Source organism: Lampetra fluviatilis, unplaced genomic scaffold (assembly GCF_964198595.1).
Source record: "Lampetra fluviatilis unplaced genomic scaffold, kcLamFluv1.1 SCAFFOLD_164, whole genome shotgun sequence".
Classification (NCBI taxonomy): domain Eukaryota; kingdom Metazoa; phylum Chordata; class Hyperoartia; order Petromyzontiformes; family Petromyzontidae; genus Lampetra; species Lampetra fluviatilis.
This window is the reverse complement of record NW_027621368.1, coordinates 1-26,677: the sequence shown is the minus strand read 5'-3', so window position 1 is coordinate 26,677 and position 26,677 is coordinate 1.

Below are 26,677 nucleotides of genomic sequence, written 5' to 3'. Positions count from 1 at the left end.
ATATTAAAAGAAAATGATGTTATTATATTATTTTATTATGTTTTTTATTATTATTTTAATATAAAAAATATTTATTATATTATTTCATTATGTTTTATTTTTATTATTTTAATATTAAAATAATATTATGTTATTATATTATTTTATTGTATTTTATTTTTATTCTTTTATTATTACAATATAAAAAAATATGTTATTATATTACTTTATAATGTTTTATTTTTAATATTTTATTATTATTATATTAAAATAATATCATGTTATTATATTATTTTATTACGTTTTATTTTTATTATTTTATTATTACAATATTAAAATAATAGTATGTTATTATTTTATATTATTATGTTTTATTTTTATTATTCCATTATTTCCCTTCTACGTGACTTTACTGAATTATTGAAAAAACGTAAGCGTATGAGTATCACCTCCCTCACCGAGAGAGCTCAACAGATGATGTACTTCCTACGACAGCTGAACATATTTGACCTGCCAACCTCACTACCTCCCTTTGTACCTGCTAATCCTACATAATGCACACGAAAGCTTTAAATCGAAAGAACAGGTCTGTCGGAATGCTTGTGAAGTATTGGAAATGACGGCAGGAAACTCCTTGACGGGTAACACACTTTTTATTAAATCTTGACTTGTCACGATACAACGTGTGGTCTCTATTCTTCCGACTACTGTCTCGATACAACGTTACAACGTGTGACCTCTATTCCTCTGACTGTACACTTCACTTAGCTCGTGTAGACTCTACGCCTCTGGCTACACACTTCCCTTATCTCGTGTAGACCCTATGCCTCTGGCTACACACTCCGCATGCTGACACTGCATGCTCACCCTACACTCCGCCTCTGGGTTACACAGAGTCCCGGTCCCCACAGGACAGCGGGACTAGGTACCGCAGGGGGAGGAGAGGGGCTGGTCACGTGGGGGGGTGGGGGGCTGGTCACGTGGGTGGGGGGGGAGGGGCTGGTCACGTGGGCTGGGGGAGGGGCGGGGCTGGTCACGTGGGCTGGGGGAGGGGCGAAGCTGGTCACGTGGGTGGGTGGGGGGAGGGGCTGGTCACGGGTGGGTGGGGGGGGGCTGGTCACGTGGGCGGGGGGGGAGGGGCTGGTCACGTGGGCGGGCGGGGGGGCTGGTCACGTGGGCGGGGGAGGGGAGGGGCTGGTCACGTGGGCTGGGGGAGGGGCGGGGCTGGTCACGTGGGCTGGGGGAGGGGAGGGGCTGGTGACGTGGGCATGGGCTGGTCACGTGGGCGGGGGGGGGCTGGTCACGTGGGCGGGGGAGGGGCTGGTCACATGGGCGGGGGGGGGAGTGGCTGGTCACGTGGGCGGGGGGAGGGGCTGGTCACGTGGGTGGGGGGGGAGGGGCTGGTCACGTGGGCGGGGGAGGGAGTGGCTGGTCACGTGGGTGGGGGGGGAGTGGCTGGTCATGTGGGCGGGGGGAGGGGCTGGTCACGTGGGTGGGCGGGAGGGGCTGGTCACGTGGGCGGGGGAGGGGAGGGGCTGGTCACGTGGGAGATGGGGGGAGGGGCTGGTCACGTGGGCGGGGGAGGGGAGGGGCTGGTCACGTGGGCGGGGGGGGGAGGGGCTGGTCACGTGGGTGGGGGGGAGGGGCTGGTCACGTGGGCGGGGGAGGGGAGGGGCTGGTCACGTGGGCGGGGGGGGGGAGGGGCTGGTCACGTGGGCGGGGGAGGGGCTGGTCACGTGGGCGGGGGAGGGGAGGGGCTGGTCACGTGGGCGGGGGAGGGGCTGGTCACGTGGGCGGGGGGGGGAGGGGCTTGTCACGTGGGCGGGGGAGGGGAGGGGCTGGTCACGTGGGCGGGGGAGGGGAGGGGCTGGTCACTTGTGCGGGGGAGTGGCTGGTCACGTGGGCGGGGGGGGAGGGGCTGGTCACGTGGGCGGGGGGGGAGGGGCTGGTCACGTGAGCGGGGAGGGGAGGGGCTGGTCACGTGGGCGGGGGGAGGGGCTGGTCACGTGGGTGGGGGGGAGGGGCTGGTCACGTGGGCGGGGGAGGAGAGGGGCTGGTCACGTGGGCGGGGGAGGGGAGGGGCTGGTCACGTGGGCGGGGGGAGGGGCTGGTCACGTGGGCGGTGGTTGGAGGGGCTGGTCACGTGGGCGGGGGAGGGGAGGGGCTGGTCACTTGGGCGGGGGGGGGGAGTGGCTGGTCACGTGGGCAGGGGAGGGGAGGGGCTGGTCACGTGGGCGGGGGGGGAGGGGCTGGTCACGTGGGCGGGGGGGGAGGGGCTGGTCACGTGAGCGGGGGAGGGGAGGGGCTGGTCACGTGGGCGGGGGGAGGGGCTGGTCACGTGGGTGGGGGGGAGGGGCTGGTCACGTGGGCGGGGGAGGAGAGGGGCTGGTCACGTGGGCGGGGGAGGGGAGGGGCTGGTCACGTGGGCGGGGGTGGGGAGGGGCTGGTCACGTGGGCGGGGGGGGAGGGGCTGGTCACGTGGGTGGAGGGGGAGGGGCTGGTCACCTGGGCGGGGGAGGGGAGGGGCTGGTCACGTGGGCGGGGGAGGGGAGGGGCTGGTGACGTGGGCGGGGGGGGAGGGGCTGGTCACGTGGGCGGGGGAGGGGAGGGGCGGGTGACGTGGGCGGAGGAGGGGAGGGGCTGGTCACGTGGGCGGGGGAGGGCTGGCCACGTGACCAGCCCCCCCCCCGCCCACGTGACAAGCCCCCCCCGCCCACGTGACCAGCCCCTCCCCATCTGCCCACGTGACCAGCCCCCCCCTGCTCACGTGACCACCCCCCCCGCCCACGTGACCAGCCCCTCCCCCCCGCGTGATGACGTCACCACGCACGGGAGCGCCAATCTACCTGAGCGCGATGACGTCACCACGCACGGGGCGCCCACCAAGCCGAGCGCGATGACATCAGCACGCACGGGGGCGCGCACCAACCCGAGCGCGATGACGTCACCACGCAGGGAGGCGCTCCAACCACTTTTTAAATCCTTTATATTAAGTTCGCTTGCTTGCTTGCGTGCTTGCTTGCTTGCTTACGACCGTGCAAATTTTTCGGTCGTTTTTTAACCAACTTCCCGTGATCCAATCGAGCTGACATTTTGCACACAGACTCGTTGTGCGAGACAATTAATGTTCGTGTAAAATGTTTTCCAAAATTTTACACTTTTTAGGACGAAAATATTATATTTAATTACCAATTGCTTAATGGTGCAATGCAATCATCTGACCCATAGGTGGCAGCCATCAAGCCAGAGGACGAGAGGACTCAAGCCGCCACGCATATAAAGGATTTATAGTGAAAAACTTTGTTTTTACTGGTTATACTTATTTTAAAATCAGTGAAGAAATAAAGAATTGCAGTGCAAATCGGCCGCTTGACGTGTTACGTGTGCCCTCTGGTGGACAAGTATTCAATGAGTGGTGACGTCTGCTATCTGGTGGACATGTGCAGTGTAGGCCAACACAGCACGCCAGCAGTTGCCACTGTCAGGCGTCACCCCCTAGTTGTGAGTCGCTGCTGCTGCTGCGGCGGCGTTCTGGCGTTTGTCCCAAGCGGGTTGGCTGCAATGAAGCCGTGAAGACACCGAACAGTTCCACTGCTACAATTAGCGCGCTGAGGCGCTGCAGTTGCACTATGTGGCCACACGGTGGCGCTACAGCCACCATGTTGGTTAAGTTATTTCAGAGAATTTTCATTTTGCTTTTTGGTTCTTTCGGTAATGCCAAAAACGGCATTTTAATCTAATACATGGCATACTAAGGATAAATACAATAGAGGAATTAACTTTCGTCCAAAAATTAAGCTGTCAAAAGTTTGCTTATTGAGCCTAAAAACGGTACAGTATGCCGATTAACTTTTTTATATTCGAAAATTTCATGCATGAAATTCCCCACTTTTTAACGTAATATATAGGCTACTCAGGCTAATCACAACCAAGGAATGCACTTTTCGTTGCAAAAAAAGCTTTAAAAAATTGGATCGATTTTGCCAAAAAACGGCCTAGGTTAGTATGGCGATTTTCTTTTTATGGACGTGAAAATGTCATCGTGAAATGTCGCCAGCGGTGTGCTGGAGAGCCAAGCCACGACATCTACAAAGTGCTGCTCATAGCGAGTAGCAGCACCGATGGAGGTCGTCACGGCACACACGAGGGGGTGGGTGGCCAGTACCACGCCCGGCCACCTTTGTCTCCCCAGTGCGAGCGATGTTGACTACACACCGCACCGGGGACTCGTTTGAGGCCGTTTCGACAGCACCGCTCCCCTTCTGTCAACAAACTTGAACTCTGACCCCGCTCTCTGACGTTACCGCTCAGCGTGACCTCATCGGCATCAAACGCCAGGGAGAGGTGTACCCCGCAAGTGACGTCATGTCACCTGCTGCCGCGTGACGTCGCGAGGGACCAGAAAGTTGCCGCTCCGCCCGTGAACTGCAATCCGAGGTGAGAAATTATCATCGCGGTTGTGGTGGTGGTGGTTGTGGTGGTGGTTGTTGTGTTGGTGGTGGTGGTTGTTGTGTACCGAGGTAGAGCCTCACTCTCTCTCGTAGGGATGTCAATTGAGTAGCAGCGAGCATGGAAGCGATGTCCACGTTGGAACTTTACAACGCGGGGCCTTGCCTCCTGCCCTCGCCTGATCGCGATTTCTTCAATTCTCTCGCTTAGGATAGTTTATCAACCTGTGGAAGAACGCGATCAGTCAGGCGATAAGTTAGTTCTAGGTGAAGTCACCATGTAGGTAAGAAATGAATACAAATTCATAAAAGTAAAAATAGAAATAAAATATAAACAAATCACGACGTTTCGGAGGCAACACAAGTCTCCGTCATCAGGTGGCACCGTCACAGCCACATTTGCTGTATCAAGTGAGGCGTTTTTATTAATTTAATCTATAATGTAGACTAGCCTGGTTATTAAGCTGGGTGAGTGTACTGGCAGTCTATAATGTAGACTGTAGCCTGGTTATTAAGCTGGGTGAGTGTACTGGCAGTCTATAATGTAGACTGTATCCTGGTTATTAAGCTGGGTGAGTGTACTGGCAGTCTATAATGTAGACTGTAGCCTGGTTATTAAGCTGGGTGAGTGTACTGGCAGTCTATAATGTAGACTGTAGCCTGGTTATTAAGCTGGGTGAGTGTACTGGCAGTCTATAATGTAGACTGTATCCTGGTTATTAAGCTGGGTGAGTGTACTGGCAGTCTATAATGTAGACTGTAGCCTGGTTATTAAGCTGGGTGAGTGTACTGGCAGTCTATAATGTAGACTGTATCCTGGTTATTAAGCTGGGTGAGTGTACTGGCAGTCTATAATGTAGACTGTAGCCTGGTTATTAAGCTGGGTGAGTGTACTGGCAGTCTATAATGTAGACTGTAGCCTGGTTATTAAGCTGGGTGAGTGCACTGGCAGTCTATAATGTAGACTGTAGCCTGGTTATTAAGCTGGGTGAGTGTACTGGCAGTCAATAATGTAGACTGTAGCCTGGTTATTAAGCTGGGTGAGTGTACTGGCAGTCTATCATGTAGACTGTATCCTGGTTATTAAGCTGGGTGAGTGTACTGGCAGTCTATAATGTAGACTGTAGCCTGGTTATTAAGCTGGGTGAGTGTACTGGCAGTCTATAATGTAGACTGTAGCCTGGTTATTAAGCTGGGTGAGTGTACTGACAGTCTATAATGTAGACTGTAGCCTGGTTATTAAGCTGGGTGAGTGTACTGGCAGTCTATAATGTAGACTGTAGCCTGGTTATTAAGCTGGGTGAGTGTACTGGCAGTCTATAATGTAGACTGTATCCTGGTTATTAAGCTGGGTGAGTGTACTGGCAGTCTATCATGTAGACTGTAGCCTGGTTATTAAGCTGGGTGAGTGTACTGGCAGTCTATAATGTAGACTGTAGCCTGGTTATTAAGCTGGGTGAGTGTACTGGCAGTCTATAATGTAGACTGTAGCCTGGTTATTAAGCTGGGTGAGTGTACTGACAGTCTATAATGTAGACTGTAGCCTGGTTATTAAGCTGGGTGAGTGTACTGGCAGTCTATAATGTAGACTGTAGCCTGGTTATTAAGCTGGGTGAGTGTACTGGCAGTCTATAATGTAGACTGTAGCCTGGTTATTAAGCTGGGTGAGTGTACTGGCAGTCTATAATGTAGACTGTAGCCTGGTTATTAAGCTGGGTGAGTGTACTGGCAGTCTATAATGTAGACTGTAGCCTGGTTATTAAGCTGGGTGAGTGTACTGGCAGTCTATAATGTAGACTGTAGCCTGGTTATTAAGCTGGGTGAGTGTACTGGCAGTCTATAATGTAGACTGTAGCCTGGTTATTAAGCTGGGTGAGTGTACTGGCAGTCTATAATGTAGACTGTAGCCTGGTTATTAAGCTGGGTGAGTGTACTGGCAGTCTATAATGTAGACTGTAGCCTGGTTATTAAGCTGGGTGAGTGTACTGGCAGTCTATAATGTAGACTGTAGCCTGGTTATTAAGCTGGGTGAGTGTACTGGCAGTCTATAATGTAGACTGTAGCCTGGTTATTAAGCTGGGTGAGTGTACTGGCAGTCTATAATGTAGACTGTAGCCTGGTTATTAAGCTGGGTGAGTGTACTGGCAGTCTATAATGTAGACTGTAGCCTGGTTATTAAGCTGGGTGAGTGTACTGGCAGTCTATAATGTAGACTGTAGCCTGGTTATTAAGCTGGGTGAGTGCACTGGCAGTCTATAATGTAGACTGTAGCCTGGTTATTAAGCTGGGTGAGTGTACTGGCAGTCTATAATGTAGACTGTAGCCTGGTTATTAAGCTGGGTGAGTGTACTGGCAGTCTATAATGTAGACTGTAGCCTGGTTATTAAGCTGGGTGAGTGCACTGGCAGTCTACAATGTAGACTGTAGCCTGGTTATTAAGCTGGGTGAGTGTACTGGCAGTCTATAATGTAGACTGTAGCCTGGTTATTGAGCTGGGTGAGTGCACTGGCAGTCTATAATGTAGACTGTAGCCTGGTTATTAAGCTGGGTGAGTGTACTGGCAGTCTATAATGTAGACTGTATCCTGGTTATTAAGCTGGGTGAGTGTACTGGCAGTCTATAATGTAGACTGTAGCCTGGTTATTAAGCTGGGTGAGTGTACTGGCAGTCTATAATGTAGACTGTAGCCTGGTTATTAAGCTGGGTGAGTGTACTGGCAGTCTATAATGTAGACTGTAGCCTGGTTATTAAGCTGGGTGAGTGTACTGGCAGTCTATAATGTAGACTGTAGCCTGGTTATTAAGCTGGGTGAGTGTACTGGCAGTCTATAATGTAGACTGTAGCCTGGTTATTAAGCTGGGTGAGTGTACTGGCAGTCTATAATGTAGACTGTATCCTGGTTATTAAGCTGGGTGAGTGTACTGGCAGTCTATAATGTAGACTGTAGCCTGGTTATTAAGCTGGGTGAGTGTACTGGCAGTCTATAATGTAGACTGTAGCCTGGTTATTAAGCTGGGTGAGTGTACTGGCAGTCTATAATGTAGACTGTAGCCTGGTTATTAAGCTGGGTGAGTGTACTGGCAGTCTATAATGTAGACTGTAGCCTGGTTATTAAGCTGGGTGAGTGTACTGGCAGTCTATAATGTAGACTGTAGCATGGTTATTAAGCTGGGTGAGTGTACTGGCAGTCTATAATGTAGACTGTAGCCTGGTTATTAAGCTGGGTGAGTGTACTGGCAGTCTATAATGTAGACTGTAGCCTGGTTATTGAGCTGGGTGAGTGCACTGGCAGTCTATAATGTAGACTGTAGCCTGGTTATTAAGCTGGGTGAGTGTACTGGCAGTCTATAATGTAGACTGTAGCCTGGTTATTAAGCTGGGTGAGTGTACTGGCAGTCTATAATGTAGACTGTAGCCTGGTTATTAAGCTGGGTGAGTGTACTGGCAGTCTATAATGTAGACTGTAGCCTGGTTATTAAGCTGGGTGAGTGTACTGGCAGTCTATAATGTAGACTGTAGCCTGGTTATTAAGCTGGGTGAGTGTACTGGCAGTCTATAATGTAGACTGTATCCTGGTTATTAAGCTGGGTGAGTGTACTGGCAGTCTATAATGTAGACTGTAGCCTGGTTATTAAGCTGGGTGAGTGTACTGGCAGTCTATAATGTAGACTGTAGCCTGGTTATTAAGCTGGGTGAGTGTACTGGCAGTCTATAATGTAGACTGTAGCCTGGTTATTAAGCTGGGTGAGTGTACTGGCAGTCTATAATGTAGACTGTAGCCTGGTTATTAAGCTGGGTGAGTGTACTGGCAGTCTATAATGTAGACTGTAGCCTGGTTATTAAGCTGGGTGAGTGCACTGGCAGTCTATAATGTAGACTGTAGCCTGGTTATTAAGCTGGGTGAGTGTACTGGCAGTCTATAATGTAGACTGTAGCCTGGTTATTAAGCTGGGTGAGTGTACTGGCAGTCTATAATGTAGACTGTAGCCTGGTTATTAAGCTGGGTGAGTGTACTGGCAGTCTATAATGTAGACTATAATTTGCTTCATCAAGTGAGGCGTGATTTATTATTTTATTATTTTATTTCTATTTTTACTTTTATTAATTTTAATTTCATTTTTTACCTACGTGGCGACTTTACCGAAAAAACCTAAGAGTACGTTAGTTGGTGTGTTGACCGACTCTCTGTGTTGCATTACATTAAGTGTCTCTCTCTCTGTGCAGTCACCAAACCTCCCAAGTCTCTCATTGACACAAGGCCGTCATTATAACATGTTATAATATATAATCATTATAATGTTATAATAAGTATAATATGTTATAATAATTATATTAATATTTATGAATTATAATGTTATAATAAGTATAATATGTCATAATTATAATGTTATAAGTATAATATGTCATAATTATAATGTTATAATATGTTATAATAAGTATAATAATCAAATATGCCCCCGCAATATGTTTCTGTAAAAATATTTGTAAATAAAAATTGCGATGCTCTGTTAATAAAGACAACAATTTGCTAAACCTTGGCCACGAAATCTGGACTTGTCTTTATATAACAATGCATAGATTCCTGTTTATAGGATTGCGTTGTACTTTATGAATCCCTAATCTCTGCCATTACATACTATGAAACAAGAAAGGTTAAAAAGAAAAAACAGAGCAATGTATTGTTGTATATGTTGGTTATGAAAATTTTGATATGTTGTATGCGTGCGTGGGTGAAATTATTATGTTGTATATGTGGGTTATGAATATTCAGTGAAAATAATAATAATCAAATGAAATTTGGCCAAATGTGTAATTATCCGGAAATATGTTAATTTATGTAATTATGCACATTTAGTTATGCCAATTCGAGAGGTAATCGTAGTAATTATGCGAGTGGGGGTAATTATGATAATGCAAGTCGTTATGATTACCAGACCCCGCCTCGGTGACGAGGGTGGGTTATCGATCGGAATAAGGCAATTAATCGTATGCAGTTATGCAGGTGTGGTGTAAGTATGCAAGATTAACTTAGATTAACTCGGCATCGTTGTCTAGGTTCGTCTCATTCTCGCTTATTTTTAGGTCCCCGGTTCACCCCGTTATCGCTTTAACATTTACTGAGTATGTGTTAGTGTGTTTATTAAGGTCACCAAGTTCAGATCTCAACGCAGAAGCAGATCTTATGCATAGATCTCAGGAAGGAATCACACAACCACTTCTGTATTAATCAATTTATTACTAATTCAACCTCAACTATGATATAGTATGCGAACTCTCAATCCCGGAACGTCAACACGGCATCAATACAGTATCATCAATGATTGTCTGATTTCACTTGACAACGGCACATGGATCCCGCATAACGCGATGGTTGTTAGTGAGAGAGTCGTTAAAACATGCAAATACTATGCTAAGAAAACCTTAACGTTAATGAATGATTATACTTGAAAGATTATACGGCGATAAAAACACAATCAAGACAGTTATTATTCTTAAAGGCACCAATCTCAACAGATACATCGGCAGGTTATCTGACAACAGAATGGCTCGGAGTAAGGGCCTGCGACGATGCTCCTTTTCCGAAGATCGTTATCTTATATCAAATTTACTAATTGGGGACCAGATCACCTGATAAGGATCTGGTGGGCCACCACTCCCCCCGTGAGCGTGGCTCGGCGGAAGGAGGTGCCAAGAATCAATTCGTATTGATGGATCTGTTGGGAATTTATGCGATTAAGAGTACAGCCCACTAAATATTAAAGATAAAAATTACGAATACTCTTATAAACGACGGATGGCCATCACTCGGTCTCGAGTGTTTCTTCACAGCCACGGATGGCTTATGGGTTCGAGTGTGTTTGAGTGGTAAGAGTGGTCTTGAATAGTCAATGTTCGGAGTCGGTTCTTTATGTCAAACAGACGCCTGGTGGTCGTGTGGTGAGGGGGCGGTGCGCGTCATACGTATTAGTCGCTCCTCTGTCGCCGTGGGGAATTTGGTTTGGATGCTCGGTCGGTAGGTGGCGCCCACAGCTCGCTCCTGGCGTGCAGTGTTGGGTCGTCACCTCGTCGCCAAACCGCGACGCTGGCGGCCAGCAGAGGGACCTCCGACTCGGCAGAGGTTGGCCCACGCGGCCGAGTTGAGCTGTCAAGCGGGTCTTGCCTGCCTGCAGAGGAGACGGGGAGCCGCTTGAGTCGAGCCCCGAGAGCCGGCTGAACTCGGCTGAGTCCCAGAAGCTGAAGAGTCGAGCCGACCCGTTGGTCGCAGCTCGCCCTTGAGTCGACCCGCTCGGTCAACTCCTGAGCCGACCCACTGGTCGAGCTCGGCTGGTGAGTTGACCCTTCTGGTCGAACTCGTGATGAGTTGACTCTCCTGGTCGAACTGGTTTCCAATGCTCAGGGTCCTTTCTTTTATGCCGAAAAATCCCTTTGGGTCCTGCCCACAAGGCGGGGTTTCTTTCGATTTTTGCTGTGTCAGGATCTGTCCGTAGGTAGGTGTGTCCATGTGTGTGTCCGTACGTCCGTGTCCTTGTGTGCATCACCCACGGTATATTCCGTTGTCATACTCCCTCCATAAAATCCATGAGCAAACAATCAGATGTTACAAATTGCCTCGAAGTCGTCTCTCTGTCTGGGTGCAATATTATCTCTTGTCTGGCCTTCTTCATGAACCAAAACACAGACGTTACAAATCGTCTCACAGGCGTCTCTGTCCGTGTTGCACGGCCTGGAGGGAGGGGCACACTCCCTCCGACCCTCACAGACGCACACAGACATGGTTAAAAGTTTTAAATTAACATTTGTCCCTTACCATTTCCCAGTTATGATTCTGTATGTAACCTCATGTGTGTCGTTTCCCATCGTGGTGCTTGACCCAAGTGGAGGTGCCTCCCCGAGCACATACACACTCCCATCCCGCGCTGCGGGGATACAAAGACGGCCGGGATCTCCCTTTCTCTCCGACCCTGGGTTTAACATCGCTCTTTTATTATGTATTTTATTTCGACCTGGTGGTGATTTATCCCGCTATCCTGGCTTTTCATAGGTTTTACTTTTGTCTTTTCATGCATAGGCTTATTATTATTAATTTATTTCCGATATCTTAGGTTAAGGGGTAAGTTTCTTGATCCTAGGAATTCGTATTCCTTGGTGTCTGCATGGTTATATAAGCGGAATATAGTTTACGGTGAATAGCGTTAACATTGATGTTATGTACGATATTATGTATTGTGATGTTTTTAACTTAACTTGGTCAGGGCTTTACTGACATGAAGTTGCATTTCATAGCCTCGCAGGTTTTTGCCTCACTCTGTCTCTGCTCGCCGTTGTTGTTGCTGTCCAGCTGACGCCGTTAACTCAAGGCCTCATTAATTTCCGTCACTCCTTGTAGGTGAGGGCGGTTGAACCTTGGAGTCAGTTCTGGTTTTTGTCTGCTTGCTTTTTCTGATGTCCCCTGACCCCGGGAGTTATTATTTCTACTTTTATGGCCTGTCGAAGCCCGACTCGCTGTTGCTGGGCTTGGTGGGTCGCTGGGTTGGTGTGTTCCCGGCTTTTTTGCTTACGTTTGCAGTTCGCCGTGCTCTTAATTTCCTTCCCTCTTCAACCTTATATCGACTATTCGCTCCTGTCTGGGTGCGATTCAATTTTGACTTAGGAAGGTTCTGATTGTCATATGCTTTGGGTCGAGTTGTATATTAAAGTATGGAAATAACATTTCATATTGACTTAATGATGGTGATGGTTCAGTAGGCGTAACTTGTGGCCTGGTTTAATTGGATTGGGTGTGAATATCGATAACTTTAGCCTATCCTGTTGTTAAATTCCGACTTTAACGTTACTTTAATAGCAATACAGAATAATTGAGCTTTTCGTCTTAACTAGGCGAACGCGAACTTCTGTTGACCCCTGCAGCCTTGCTATTCAGCTGAGTCTGCATCCTTGATATACAACGCTCTTATTCGTCTCACTGTGGCCATCCAACCTTCTGCTCTGGGAGTGTTATTCTTAATTTCAGGTCAAAGGCCCCTCACGTTCAGACGCGCAGGGTTGTTAATCAGCTCCCCCCCCCTGTGCAACACAACCTTGAGCTGACCCACTTCGTTTGACCACTCACCCTGGATTTCTTTCCTTGAGGCAAGGTTGCAAATTCTGTCATCCCAGCCCTCCTCCAGTTCATCACTTAACAACACCTGGTGTTTTGCAGTTTGCTGCGCTTTGGGGTGTTTTCATTCATTATATATCAATGATGGAAGAAGGCTAGAATACAACAGTATTACAATACACTATTAGACATTATTGTATCAAATAAAACAAAGTCCATCTCATGTGTTAGTGATCTTTTAAAAATATTTTAGGGAGGAAATGGCAGGAAAATTGTTTTCAAATTTAGATATTTTTCTGGGGGGGGGACCCCAGACCCGTGGAAGATTTGGTCCCCCCCAATGTTGACTCCATGGCTACGGCCTTGCATTGACGTGCTAGTTTCTCTACCCCCCCCCCCCTCTCTATTTAAGGCCTCAACACAGAGGCGTTGTTTCTCTGTGTGCCTATGTGTGTCTCTCTCTGTGTGTCTCTGTGTCATCTCTCTCTGTGTGTCTATGTGTGTCTCTCTCTCTGTGTGTCTCTGTGTCATTTCTCTCTGTGTGTCTGTGTGTGTCTCTCTCTGTGTGTTTTTGTGTCATCTCTCTCTCTCTCTCTGCTTATGTGTCTGTCTATGTGTCTCCGTGTTTCTCTCTCAAATTGAGCAATCTTTGGAAGAACATTATCAACCAGGTAGGGTGTTGACTGTTATGTTAGCTGACTCTAAGTTTAATAGGTTTTTTTTCTCTTTCATTTGTACCTGATGATGATTGCTTGTGTTGCAGTTGAAACGTCGTATGCTATTATATAATGTATTTATTTATTCTACGTGACTTTACCGAAAGAACCAAAGAGTATCTTGCTTAAGTTTTAATTTCCCTTCACCTGGCTCGCTACTTTGTAACTTTGTTTTGTTTTAAATATTCACACAGTTTTTTTTCATTTTTTACCAGGCCACGCCCGCTTGAGCTGCTGTACCGCTCTTGTTTTCAGAAGCGACCTGCCCACAACAACAATAACAACAAGGTGAGGCTCGTCAACAGCGTGGTGGTGTTCACTCTAGACACGTGGCGATGTTCGCTCTAGACGCGTGGCGGTGTTCACTCTAGACGCGTGGCGGTGTTCACTCTAGACGCGTGGCGGTGTTCACTCTCTACATGTGGAGGGGTAACCCGAGGATCGGGAAGGAAATCCACGCGACCACGGAGAGAGAGAGAGAGAGACACGTAAACTACAAATATACAGCAGGCGTCAGGGTCGGGATCGAACCCACGACTTCCTGTATGCCAGGACAGGTAGTTAACATCTCACCACAGAGAGACACGCAGCCTCGGCTGTGTTGGTTGATCCTCAATGAATTACTTGGTGGAGTGAGGAAGCATTAATACTGAGCAGGTGAAGGTGGCCAGGCGTGGGTCTGGACACACCACCACCTGTGAACCATGCCAGTGTGTGACAGTGGTGGAGCCAGTGGGGGTGGGGTGGCACGTGCCCCCCCAACGATCCGATAGAAATCCGTAATTTCGATAGGATCATTGGGGTTTATTAGTAACTAGCTTCACTACTCGGCTTCGCCCGGGACTTGGATTCTTGTCTTGGATTAATTTAATATTCCCTCATAATTCACTGAAAAACCCTGAAAAAATTGATGCTTGCAAGAAGGAAGCCGAAACACTTCAATTTACCTAAATCGGATGTTTTCACTCAAGGAAATTCAACCTGAACCCACTGCTACGTCAGGTCGATTTTTGCCACTCGGAAAGGGAATGACGTGGCGTTCGCTTAGACATTCCAGACAGCATAAGCTGTGAAAATTTCATGACGCCAGAGCTCAGCGTTGGAGAGTTTTTGCTGCTTCACACAAACAAACAGGTGTAAGTTCTGCTTTATATTTAAGATGGCAGTTGTACCCGTTCTGCACACGGATTTGTATTGAAACTCCGAGAAGCCATTGACTTTATCGGCCAGGAGCGAAGTGCCACCTAAAATCTCCCGGCACGCTGTGAACAGCTGTAGAAGTACGGCGCGCGAAGAGCCATGTGGTAGGGGGGTAAGCATTGCAGAGCGCTTAGCTCAGGTGTGATGCGGGTTGATGCCACATACGTCATGGTCATTTCCCCCCCCCCCCCCAAAATACAAAAGTCTATTTTTCTTTCCTGAAGGCATCAACACGTTCAGCGAGCGCGATGACAATCACACGCGTCAAATGAAAAGCAAGGGACAAGTCCTTTCTTACTAACAACTCCTTTTTGTTGTCTGCTGGGGTTGTTGTCTGCTGGGGTTGGTGTCTGCTGGGGTTTTTGTCTGCTGGGGTTGTTGTCTGCTGGGGTTGTTGTCTGCTGGGGTTGTTGTCTGCTGGGGTTGTTGTCTGCTGGGGTTGTTGTCTGCTGGCGTTGTTGTCTGCTGGGGTTGTTGTCTGCTGGGGTTGTTGTCTGCTGGGGTTGTTGTCTGCTGGGGTTGTTGTCTGCTGGGGTTGTTGTCTGCTGGGGTTCTTGTCTGCTGGGGTTGTTGTCTGCTGGGGTTGTTGTCTGCTGGGGTTGTTGTCTGCTGGGGTTGTTGTCTGCTGGGGTTGTTGTCTGCTGGGGTTGTTGTCTGCTGGGGTTGTTGTCTGCTGGGGTGTTTGTCTGCTGGGGTGGTTGTCTGCTGGGGTGGTTGTCTGCTGGGGTGGTTGTCTGCTGGGGTGGTTGTCTGCTGGGTTGTTGTCTGCTGGGGTTGTTGTCTGCTGGGGTTGTTGTCTGCTGGGGTTGTTGTCTGCTGGGGTTGTTGTCTGCTGGGGTTGTTGTCTGCTGGGGTTGTTGTCTGCTGGGGTTGTTGTCTGCTGGGGTTGTTGTCTGCTGGGGTTGTTGTCTGCTGGGGTTGTTGTCTGCTGGGGTTGTTGTCTGCTGGGGTTGTTGTCTGCTGGGGTTGTTGTCGGCCCGGGTTGTTGTCGGCCCGGGTTGTTGTCGGCCCGGGTTGTTGTCGGCCCGGGTTGTTGTCGGCCCGGGTTGTTGTCGGCCCGGGTTGTTGTCGGCCCGGGTTGTTGTCGGCCCGGGTTGTTGTCGGCCCGGGTTGTTGTCGGCCCGGGTTGTTGTCGGCCCGGGTTGTTGTCGGCCCGGGTTGTTGTCGGCCCGGGTTGTTGTCGGCCCGGGTTGTTGTCGGCCCGGGTTGTTGTCGGCCCGGGTTGTTGTCGGCCCGGGTTGTTGTCGGCCCGGGTTGTTGTCGGCCCGGGTTGTTGTCGGCCCGGGTTGTTGTCGGCCCGGGTTGTTGTCGGCCCGGGTTGTTGTCGGCCCGGGTTGTTGTCGGCCCGGGTTGTTGTCGGCCCGGGTTGTTGTCGGCCCGGGTTGTTGTCGGCCCGGGTTGTTGTCGGCCCGGGTTGTTGTCGGCCCGGGTTGTTGTCGGCCCGGGTTGTTGTCGGCCCGGGTTGTTGTCGGCCCGGGTTGTTGTCGGCCCGGGTTGTTGTCGGCCCGGGTTGTTGTCGGCCCGGGTTGTTGTCGGCCCGGGTTGTTGTCGGCCCGGGTTGTTGTCGGCCCGGGTTGTTGTCGGCCCGGGTTGTTGTCGGCCCGGGTTGTTGTCGGCCCGGGTTGTTGTCGGCCCGGGTTGTTGTCGGCCCGGGTTGTTGTCGGCCCGGGTTGTTGTCGGCCCGGGTTGTTGTCGGCCCGGGTTGTTGTCGGCCCGGGTTGTTGTCGGCCCGGGTTGTTGTCGGCCCGGGTTGTTGTCGGCCCGGGTTGTTGTCGGCCCGGGTTGTTGTCGGCCCGGGTTGTTGTCGGCCCGGGTTGTTGTCGGCCCGGGTTGTTGTCGGCCCGGGTTGTTGTCGGCCCGGGTTGTTGTCGGCCCGGGTTGTTGTCGGCCCGGGTTGTTGTCGGCCCGGGTTGTTGTCGGCCCGGGTTGTTGTCGGCCCGGGTTGTTGTCGGCCCGGGTTGTTGTCGGCCCGGGTTGTTGTCGGCCCGGGTTGTTGTCGGCCCGGGTTGTTGTCGGCCCGGGTTGTTGTCGGCCCGGGTTGTTGTCGGCCCGGGTTGTTGTCGGCCCGGGTTGTTGTCGGCCCGGGTTGTTGTCGGCCCGGGTTGTTGTCGGCCCGGGTTGTTGTCGGCCCGGGTTGTTGTCGGCCCGGGTTGTTGTCGGCCCGGGTTGTTGTCGGCCCGGGTTGTTGTCGGCCCGGGTTGTTGTCGGCCCGGGTTGTTGTCGGCCCGGGTTGTTGTCGGCCCGGGTTGTTGTCGGCCCGGGTTGTTGTCGGCCCGGGTTGTTGTCGGCCCGGGTTGTTGTCGGCCCGGGTTGTTGTCGGCCCGGGTTGTTGTCGGCCCGGGTTGTTGTCGGCCCGGGTTGTTGTCGGCCCGGGTTGTTGTCGGCCCGGGTTGTTGTCGGCCCGGGTTGTTGTCGGCCCGGGTTGTTGTCGGCCCGGGTTGTTGTCGGCCCGGGTTGTTGTCGGCCCGGGTTGTTGTCGGCCCGGGTTGTTGTCGGCCCGGGTTGTTGTCGGCCCGGGTTGTTGTCGGCCCGGGTTGTTGTCGGCCCGGGTTGTTGTCGGCCCGGGTTGTTGTCGGCCCGGGTTGTTGTCGGCCCGGGTTGTTGTCGGCCCGGGTTGTTGTCGGCCCGGGTTGTTGTCGGCCCGGGTTGTTGTCGGCCCGGGTTGTTGTCGGCCCGGGTTGTTGTCGGCCCGGGTTGTTGTCGGCCCGGGTTGTTGTCGGCCCGGGTTGTTGTCGGCCCGGGTTGTTGTCGGCCCGGGTTGTTGTCGGCCCGGGTTGTTGTCGGCCCGGGTTGTTGTCGGCCCGGGTTGTTGTCGGCCCGGGTTGTTGTCGGCCCGGGTTGTTGTCGGCCCGGGTTGTTGTCGGCCCGGGTTGTTGTCGGCCCGGGTTGTTGTCGGCCCGGGTTGTTGTCGGCCCGGGTTGTTGTCGGCCCGGGTTGTTGTCGGCCCGGGTTGTTGTCGGCCCGGGTTGTTGTCGGCCCGGGTTGTTGTCGGCCCGGGTTGTTGTCGGCCCGGGTTGTTGTCGGCCCGGGTTGTTGTCGGCCCGGGTTGTTGTCGGCCCGGGTTGTTGTCGGCCCGGGTTGTTGTCGGCCCGGGTTGTTGTCGGCCCGGGTTGTTGTCGGCCCGGGTTGTTGTCGGCCCGGGTTGTTGTCGGCCCGGGTTGTTGTCGGCCCGGGTTGTTGTCGGCCCGGGTTGTTGTCGGCCCGGGTTGTTGTCGGCCCGGGTTGTTGTCGGCCCGGGTTGTTGTCGGCCCGGGTTGTTGTCGGCCCGGGTTGTTGTCGGCCCGGGTTGTTGTCGGCCCGGGTTGTTGTCGGCCCGGGTTGTTGTCGGCCCGGGTTGTTGTCGGCCCGGGTTGTTGTCGGCCCGGGTTGTTGTCGGCCCGGGTTGTTGTCGGCCCGGGTTGTTGTCGGCCCGGGTTGTTGTCGGCCCGGGTTGTTGTCGGCCCGGGTTGTTGTCGGCCCGGGTTGTTGTCGGCCCGGGTTGTTGTCGGCCCGGGTTGTTGTCGGCCCGGGTTGTTGTCGGCCCGGGTTGTTGTCGGCCCGGGTTGTTGTCGGCCCGGGTTGTTGTCGGCCCGGGTTGTTGTCGGCCCGGGTTGTTGTCGGCCCGGGTTGTTGTCGGCCCGGGTTGTTGTCGGCCCGGGTTGTTGTCGGCCCGGGTTGTTGTCGGCCCGGGTTGTTGTCGGCCCGGGTTGTTGTCGGCCCGGGTTGTTGTCGGCCCGGGTTGTTGTCGGCCCGGGTTGTTGTCGGCCCGGGTTGTTGTCGGCCCGGGTTGTTGTCGGCCCGGGTTGTTGTCGGCCCGGGTTGTTGTCGGCCCGGGTTGTTGTCGGCCCGGGTTGTTGTCGGCCCGGGTTGTTGTCGGCCCGGGTTGTTGTCGGCCCGGGTTGTTGTCGGCCCGGGTTGTTGTCGGCCCGGGTTGTTGTCGGCCCGGGTTGTTGTCGGCCCGGGTTGTTGTCGGCCCGGGTTGTTGTCGGCCCGGGTTGTTGTCGGCCCGGGTTGTTGTCGGCCCGGGTTGTTGTCGGCCCGGGTTGTTGTCGGCCCGGGTTGTTGTCGGCCCGGGTTGTTGTCGGCCCGGGTTGTTGTCGGCCCGGGTTGTTGTCGGCCCGGGTTGTTGTCGGCCCGGGTTGTTGTCGGCCCGGGTTGTTGTCGGCCCGGGTTGTTGTCGGCCCGGGTTGTTGTCGGCCCGGGTTGTTGTCGGCCCGGGTTGTTGTCGGCCCGGGTTGTTGTCGGCCCGGGTTGTTGTCGGCCCGGGTTGTTGTCGGCCCGGGTTGTTGTCGGCCCGGGTTGTTGTCGGCCCGGGTTGTTGTCGGCCCGGGTTGTTGTCGGCCCGGGTTGTTGTCGGCCCGGGTTGTTGTCGGCCCGGGTTGTTGTCGGCCCGGGTTGTTGTCGGCCCGGGTTGTTGTCGGCCCGGGTTGTTGTCGGCCCGGGTTGTTGTCGGCCCGGGTTGTTGTCGGCCCGGGTTGTTGTCGGCCCGGGTTGTTGTCGGCCCGGGTTGTTGTCGGCCCGGGTTGTTGTCGGCCCGGGTTGTTGTCGGCCCGGGTTGTTGTCGGCCCGGGTTGTTGTCGGCCCGGGTTGTTGTCGGCCCGGGTTGTTGTCGGCCCGGGTTGTTGTCGGCCCGGGTTGTTGTCGGCCCGGGTTGTTGTCGGCCCGGGTTGTTGTCGGCCCGGGTTGTTGTCGGCCCGGGTTGTTGTCGGCCCGGGTTGTTGTCGGCCCGGGTTGTTGTCGGCCCGGGTTGTTGTCGGCCCGGGTTGTTGTCGGCCCGGGTTGTTGTCGGCCCGGGTTGTTGTCGGCCCGGGTTGTTGTCGGCCCGGGTTGTTGTCGGCCCGGGTTGTTGTCGGCCCGGGTTGTTGTCGGCCCGGGTTGTTGTCGGCCCGGGTTGTTGTCGGCCCGGGTTGTTGTCGGCCCGGGTTGTTGTCGGCCCGGGTTGTTGTCGGCCCGGGTTGTTGTCGGCCCGGGTTGTTGTCGGCCCGGGTTGTTGTCGGCCCGGGTTGTTGTCGGCCCGGGTTGTTGTCGGCCCGGGTTGTTGTCGGCCCGGGTTGTTGTCGGCCCGGGTTGTTGTCGGCCCGGGTTGTTGTCGGCCCGGGTTGTTGTCGGCCCGGGTTGTTGTCGGCCCGGGTTGTTGTCGGCCCGGGTTGTTGTCGGCCCGGGTTGTTGTCGGCCCGGGTTGTTGTCGGCCCGGGTTGTTGTCGGCCCGGGTTGTTGTCGGCCCGGGTTGTTGTCGGCCCGGGTTGTTGTCGGCCCGGGTTGTTGTCGGCCCGGGTTGTTGTCGGCCCGGGTTGTTGTCGGCCCGGGTTGTTGTCGGCCCGGGTTGTTGTCGGCCCGGGTTGTTGTCGGCCCGGGTTGTTGTCGGCCCGGGTTGTTGTCGGCCCGGGTTGTTGTCGGCCCGGGTTGTTGTCGGCCCGGGTTGTTGTCGGCCCGGGTTGTTGTCGGCCCGGGTTGTTGTCGGCCCGGGTTGTTGTCGGCCCGGGTTGTTGTCGGCCCGGGTTGTTGTCGGCCCGGGTTGTTGTCGGCCCGGGTTGTTGTCGGCCCGGGTTGTTGTCGGCCCGGGTTGTTGTCGGCCCGGGTTGTTGTCGGCCCGGGTTGTTGTCGGCCCGGGTTGTTGTCGGCCCGGGTTGTTGTCGGCCCGGGTTGTTGTCGGCCCGGGTTGTTGTCGGCCCGGGTTGTTGTCGGCCCGGGTTGTTGTCGGCCCGGGTTGTTGTCGGCCCGGGTTGTTGTCGGCCCGGGTTGTTGTCGGCCCGGGTTGTTGTCGGCCCGGGTTGTTGTCGGCCCGGGTTGTTGTCGGCCCGGGTTGTTGTCGGCCCGGGTTGTTGTCGGCCCGGGTTGTTGTCGGCCCGGGTTGTTGTCGGCCCGGGTTGTTGTCGGCCCGGGTTGTTGTCGGCCCGGGTTGTTGTCGGCCCGGGTTGTTGTCGGCCCGGGTTGTTGTCGGCCCGGGTTGTTGTCGGCCCGGGTTGTTGTCGGCCCGGGTTGTTGTCGGCCCGGGTTGTTGTCGGCCCGGGTTGTTGTCGGCCCGGGTTGTTGTCGGCCCGGGTTGTTGTCGGCCCGGGTTGTTGTCGGCCCGGGTTGTTGTCGGCCCGGGTTGTTGTCGGCCCGGGTTGTTGTCGGCCCGGGTTGTTGTCGGCCCGGGTTGTTGTCGGCCCGGGTTGTTGTCGGCCCGGGTTGTTGTCGGCCCGGGTTGTTGTCGGCCCGGGTTGTTGTCGGCCCGGGTTGTTGTCGGCCCGGGTTGTTGTCGGCCCGGGTTGTTGTCGGCCCGGGTTGTTGTCGGCCCGGGTTGTTGTCGGCCCGGGTTGTTGTCGGCCCGGGTTGTTGTCGGCCCGGGTTGTTGTCGGCCCGGGTTGTTGTCGGCCCGGGTTGTTGTCGGCCCGGGTTGTTGTCGGCCCGGGTTGTTGTCGGCCCGGGTTGTTGTCGGCCCGGGTTGTTGTCGGCCCGGGTTGTTGTCGGCCCGGGTTGTTGTCGGCCCGGGTTGTTGTCGGCCCGGGTTGTTGTCGGCCCGGGTTGTTGTCGGCCCGGGTTGTTGTCGGCCCGGGTTGTTGTCGGCCCGGGTTGTTGTCGGCCCGGGTTGTTGTCGGCCCGGGTTGTTGTCGGCCCGGGTTGTTGTCGGCCCGGGTTGTTGTCGGCCCGGGTTGTTGTCGGCCCGGGTTGTTGTCGGCCCGGGTTGTTGTCGGCCCGGGTTGTTGTCGGCCCGGGTTGTTGTCGGCCCGGGTTGTTGTCGGCCCGGGTTGTTGTCGGCCCGGGTTGTTGTCGGCCCGGGTTGTTGTCGGCCCGGGTTGTTGTCGGCCCGGGTTGTTGTCGGCCCGGGTTGTTGTCGGCCCGGGTTGTTGTCGGCCCGGGTTGTTGTCGGCCCGGGTTGTTGTCGGCCCGGGTTGTTGTCGGCCCGGGTTGTTGTCGGCCCGGGTTGTTGTCGGCCCGGGTTGTTGTCGGCCCGGGTTGTTGTCGGCCCGGGTTGTTGTCGGCCCGGGTTGTTGTCGGCCCGGGTTGTTGTCGGCCCGGGTTGTTGTCGGCCCGGGTTGTTGTCGGCCCGGGTTGTTGTCGGCCCGGGTTGTTGTCGGCCCGGGTTGTTGTCGGCCCGGGTTGTTGTCGGCCCGGGTTGTTGTCGGCCCGGGTTGTTGTCGGCCCGGGTTGTTGTCGGCCCGGGTTGTTGTCGGCCCGGGTTGTTGTCGGCCCGGGTTGTTGTCGGCCCGGGTTGTTGTCGGCCCGGGTTGTTGTCGGCCCGGGTTGTTGTCGGCCCGGGTTGTTGTCGGCCCGGGTTGTTGTCGGCCCGGGTTGTTGTCGGCCCGGGTTGTTGTCGGCCCGGGTTGTTGTCGGCCCGGGTTGTTGTCGGCCCGGGTTGTTGTCGGCCCGGGTTGTTGTCGGCCCGGGTTGTTGTCGGCCCGGGTTGTTGTCGGCCCGGGTTGTTGTCGGCCCGGGTTGTTGTCGGCCCGGGTTGTTGTCGGCCCGGGTTGTTGTCGGCCCGGGTTGTTGTCGGCCCGGGTTGTTGTCGGCCCGGGTTGTTGTCGGCCCGGGTTGTTGTCGGCCCGGGTTGTTGTCGGCCCGGGTTGTTGTCGGCCCGGGTTGTTGTCGGCCCGGGTTGTTGTCGGCCCGGGTTGTTGTCGGCCCGGGTTGTTGTCGGCCCGGGTTGTTGTCGGCCCGGGTTGTTGTCGGCCCGGGTTGTTGTCGGCCCGGGTTGTTGTCGGCCCGGGTTGTTGTCGGCCCGGGTTGTTGTCGGCCCGGGTTGTTGTCGGCCCGGGTTGTTGTCGGCCCGGGTTGTTGTCGGCCCGGGTTGTTGTCGGCCCGGGTTGTTGTCGGCCCGGGTTGTTGTCGGCCCGGGTTGTTGTCGGCCCGGGTTGTTGTCGGCCCGGGTTGTTGTCGGCCCGGGTTGTTGTCGGCCCGGGTTGTTGTCGGCCCGGGTTGTTGTCGGCCCGGGTTGTTGTCGGCCCGGGTTGTTGTCGGCCCGGGTTGTTGTCGGCCCGGGTTGTTGTCGGCCCGGGTTGTTGTCGGCCCGGGTTGTTGTCGGCCCGGGTTGTTGTCGGCCCGGGTTGTTGTCGGCCCGGGTTGTTGTCGGCCCGGGTTGTTGTCGGCCCGGGTTGTTGTCGGCCCGGGTTGTTGTCGGCCCGGGTTGTTGTCGGCCCGGGTTGTTGTCGGCCCGGGTTGTTGTCGGCCCGGGTTGTTGTCGGCCCGGGTTGTTGTCGGCCCGGGTTGTTGTCGGCCCGGGTTGTTGTCGGCCCGGGTTGTTGTCGGCCCGGGTTGTTGTCGGCCCGGGTTGTTGTCGGCCCGGGTTGTTGTCGGCCCGGGTTGTTGTCGGCCCGGGTTGTTGTCGGCCCGGGTTGTTGTCGGCCCGGGTTGTTGTCGGCCCGGGTTGTTGTCGGCCCGGGTTGTTGTCGGCCCGGGTTGTTGTCGGCCCGGGTTGTTGTCGGCCCGGGTTGTTGTCGGCCCGGGTTGTTGTCGGCCCGGGTTGTTGTCGGCCCGGGTTGTTGTCGGCCCGGGTTGTTGTCGGCCCGGGTTGTTGTCGGCCCGGGTTGTTGTCGGCCCGGGTTGTTGTCGGCCCGGGTTGTTGTCGGCCCGGGTTGTTGTCGGCCCGGGTTGTTGTCGGCCCGGGTTGTTGTCGGCCCGGGTTGTTGTCGGCCCGGGTTGTTGTCGGCCCGGGTTGTTGTCGGCCCGGGTTGTTGTCGGCCCGGGTTGTTGTCGGCCCGGGTTGTTGTCGGCCCGGGTTGTTGTCGGCCCGGGTTGTTGTCGGCCCGGGTTGTTGTCGGCCCGGGTTGTTGTCGGCCCGGGTTGTTGTCGGCCCGGGTTGTTGTCGGCCCGGGTTGTTGTCGGCCCGGGTTGTTGTCGGCCCGGGTTGTTGTCGGCCCGGGTTGTTGTCGGCCCGGGTTGTTGTCGGCCCGGGTTGTTGTCGGCCCGGGTTGTTGTCGGCCCGGGTTGTTGTCGGCCCGGGTTGTTGTCGGCCCGGGTTGTTGTCGGCCCGGGTTGTTGTCGGCCCGGGTTGTTGTCGGCCCGGGTTGTTGTCGGCCCGGGTTGTTGTCGGCCCGGGTTGTTGTCGGCCCGGGTTGTTGTCGGCCCGGGTTGTTGTCGGCCCGGGTTGTTGTCGGCCCGGGTTGTTGTCGGCCCGGGTTGTTGTCGGCCCGGGTTGTTGTCGGCCCGGGTTGTTGTCGGCCCGGGTTGTTGTCGGCCCGGGTTGTTGTCGGCCCGGGTTGTTGTCGGCCCGGGTTGTTGTCGGCCCGGGTTGTTGTCGGCCCGGGTTGTTGTCGGCCCGGGTTGTTGTCGGCCCGGGTTGTTGTCGGCCCGGGTTGTTGTCGGCCCGGGTTGTTGTCGGCCCGGGTTGTTGTCGGCCCGGGTTGTTGTCGGCCCGGGTTGTTGTCGGCCCGGGTTGTTGTCGGCCCGGGTTGTTGTCGGCCCGGGTTGTTGTCGGCCCGGGTTGTTGTCGGCCCGGGTTGTTGTCGGCCCGGGTTGTTGTCGGCCCGGGTTGTTGTCGGCCCGGGTTGTTGTCGGCCCGGGTTGTTGTCGGCCCGGGTTGTTGTCGGCCCGGGTTGTTGTCGGCCCGGGTTGTTGTCGGCCCGGGTTGTTGTCGGCCCGGGTTGTTGTCGGCCCGGGTTGTTGTCGGCCCGGGTTGTTGTCGGCCCGGGTTGTTGTCGGCCCGGGTTGTTGTCGGCCCGGGTTGTTGTCGGCCCGGGTTGTTGTCGGCCCGGGTTGTTGTCGGCCCGGGTTGTTGTCGGCCCGGGTTGTTGTCGGCCCGGGTTGTTGTCGGCCCGGGTTGTTGTCGGCCCGGGTTGTTGTCGGCCCGGGTTGTTGTCGGCCCGGGTTGTTGTCGGCCCGGGTTGTTGTCGGCCCGGGTTGTTGTCGGCCCGGGTTGTTGTCGGCCCGGGTTGTTGTCGGCCCGGGTTGTTGTCGGCCCGGGTTGTTGTCGGCCCGGGTTGTTGTCGGCCCGGGTTGTTGTCGGCCCGGGTTGTTGTCGGCCCGGGTTGTTGTCGGCCCGGGTTGTTGTCGGCCCGGGTTGTTGTCGGCCCGGGTTGTTGTCGGCCCGGGTTGTTGTCGGCCCGGGTTGTTGTCGGCCCGGGTTGTTGTCGGCCCGGGTTGTTGTCGGCCCGGGTTGTTGTCGGCCCGGGTTGTTGTCGGCCCGGGTTGTTGTCGGCCCGGGTTGTTGTCGGCCCGGGTTGTTGTCGGCCCGGGTTGTTGTCGGCCCGGGTTGTTGTCGGCCCGGGTTGTTGTCGGCCCGGGTTGTTGTCGGCCCGGGTTGTTGTCGGCCCGGGTTGTTGTCGGCCCGGGTTGTTGTCGGCCCGGGTTGTTGTCGGCCCGGGTTGTTGTCGGCCCGGGTTGTTGTCGGCCCGGGTTGTTGTCGGCCCGGGTTGTTGTCGGCCCGGGTTGTTGTCGGCCCGGGTTGTTGTCGGCCCGGGTTGTTGTCGGCCCGGGTTGTTGTCGGCCCGGGTTGTTGTCGGCCCGGGTTGTTGTCGGCCCGGGTTGTTGTCGGCCCGGGTTGTTGTCGGCCCGGGTTGTTGTCGGCCCGGGTTGTTGTCGGCCCGGGTTGTTGTCGGCCCGGGTTGTTGTCGGCCCGGGTTGTTGTCGGCCCGGGTTGTTGTCGGCCCGGGTTGTTGTCGGCCCGGGTTGTTGTCGGCCCGGGTTGTTGTCGGCCCGGGTTGTTGTCGGCCCGGGTTGTTGTCGGCCCGGGTTGTTGTCGGCCCGGGTTGTTGTCGGCCCGGGTTGTTGTCGGCCCGGGTTGTTGTCGGCCCGGGTTGTTGTCGGCCCGGGTTGTTGTCGGCCCGGGTTGTTGTCGGCCCGGGTTGTTGTCGGCCCGGGTTGTTGTCGGCCCGGGTTGTTGTCGGCCCGGGTTGTTGTCGGCCCGGGTTGTTGTCGGCCCGGGTTGTTGTCGGCCCGGGTTGTTGTCGGCCCGGGTTGTTGTCGGCCCGGGTTGTTGTCGGCCCGGGTTGTTGTCGGCCCGGGTTGTTGTCGGCCCGGGTTGTTGTCGGCCCGGGTTGTTGTCGGCCCGGGTTGTTGTCGGCCCGGGTTGTTGTCGGCCCGGGTTGTTGTCGGCCCGGGTTGTTGTCGGCCCGGGTTGTTGTCGGCCCGGGTTGTTGTCGGCCCGGGTTGTTGTCGGCCCGGGTTGTTGTCGGCCCGGGTTGTTGTCGGCCCGGGTTGTTGTCGGCCCGGGTTGTTGTCGGCCCGGGTTGTTGTCGGCCCGGGTTGTTGTCGGCCCGGGTTGTTGTCGGCCCGGGTTGTTGTCGGCCCGGGTTGTTGTCGGCCCGGGTTGTTGTCGGCCCGGGTTGTTGTCGGCCCGGGTTGTTGTCGGCCCGGGTTGTTGTCGGCCCGGGTTGTTGTCGGCCCGGGTTGTTGTCGGCCCGGGTTGTTGTCGGCCCGGGTTGTTGTCGGCCCGGGTTGTTGTCGGCCCGGGTTGTTGTCGGCCCGGGTTGTTGTCGGCCCGGGTTGTTGTCGGCCCGGGTTGTTGTCGGCCCGGGTTGTTGTCGGCCCGGGTTGTTGTCGGCCCGGGTTGTTGTCGGCCCGGGTTGTTGTCGGCCCGGGTTGTTGTCGGCCCGGGTTGTTGTCGGCCCGGGTTGTTGTCGGCCCGGGTTGTTGTCGGCCCGGGTTGTTGTCGGCCCGGGTTGTTGTCGGCCCGGGTTGTTGTCGGCCCGGGTTGTTGTCGGCCCGGGTTGTTGTCGGCCCGGGTTGTTGTCGGCCCGGGTTGTTGTCGGCCCGGGTTGTTGTCGGCCCGGGTTGTTGTCGGCCCGGGTTGTTGTCGGCCCGGGTTGTTGTCGGCCCGGGTTGTTGTCGGCCCGGGTTGTTGTCGGCCCGGGTTGTTGTCGGCCCGGGTTGTTGTCGGCCCGGGTTGTTGTCGGCCCGGGTTGTTGTCGGCCCGGGTTGTTGTCGGCCCGGGTTGTTGTCGGCCCGGGTTGTTGTCGGCCCGGGTTGTTGTCGGCCCGGGTTGTTGTCGGCCCGGGTTGTTGTCGGCCCGGGTTGTTGTCGGCCCGGGTTGTTGTCGGCCCGGGTTGTTGTCGGCCCGGGTTGTTGTCGGCCCGGGTTGTTGTCGGCCCGGGTTGTTGTCGGCCCGGGTTGTTGTCGGCCCGGGTTGTTGTCGGCCCGGGTTGTTGTCGGCCCGGGTTGTTGTCGGCCCGGGTTGTTGTCGGCCCGGGTTGTTGTCGGCCCGGGTTGTTGTCGGCCCGGGTTGTTGTCGGCCCGGGTTGTTGTCGGCCCGGGTTGTTGTCGGCCCGGGTTGTTGTCGGCCCGGGTTGTTGTCGGCCCGGGTTGTCGGTTGTCGGCCCGGGTTGTTGTCGGCCCGGGTT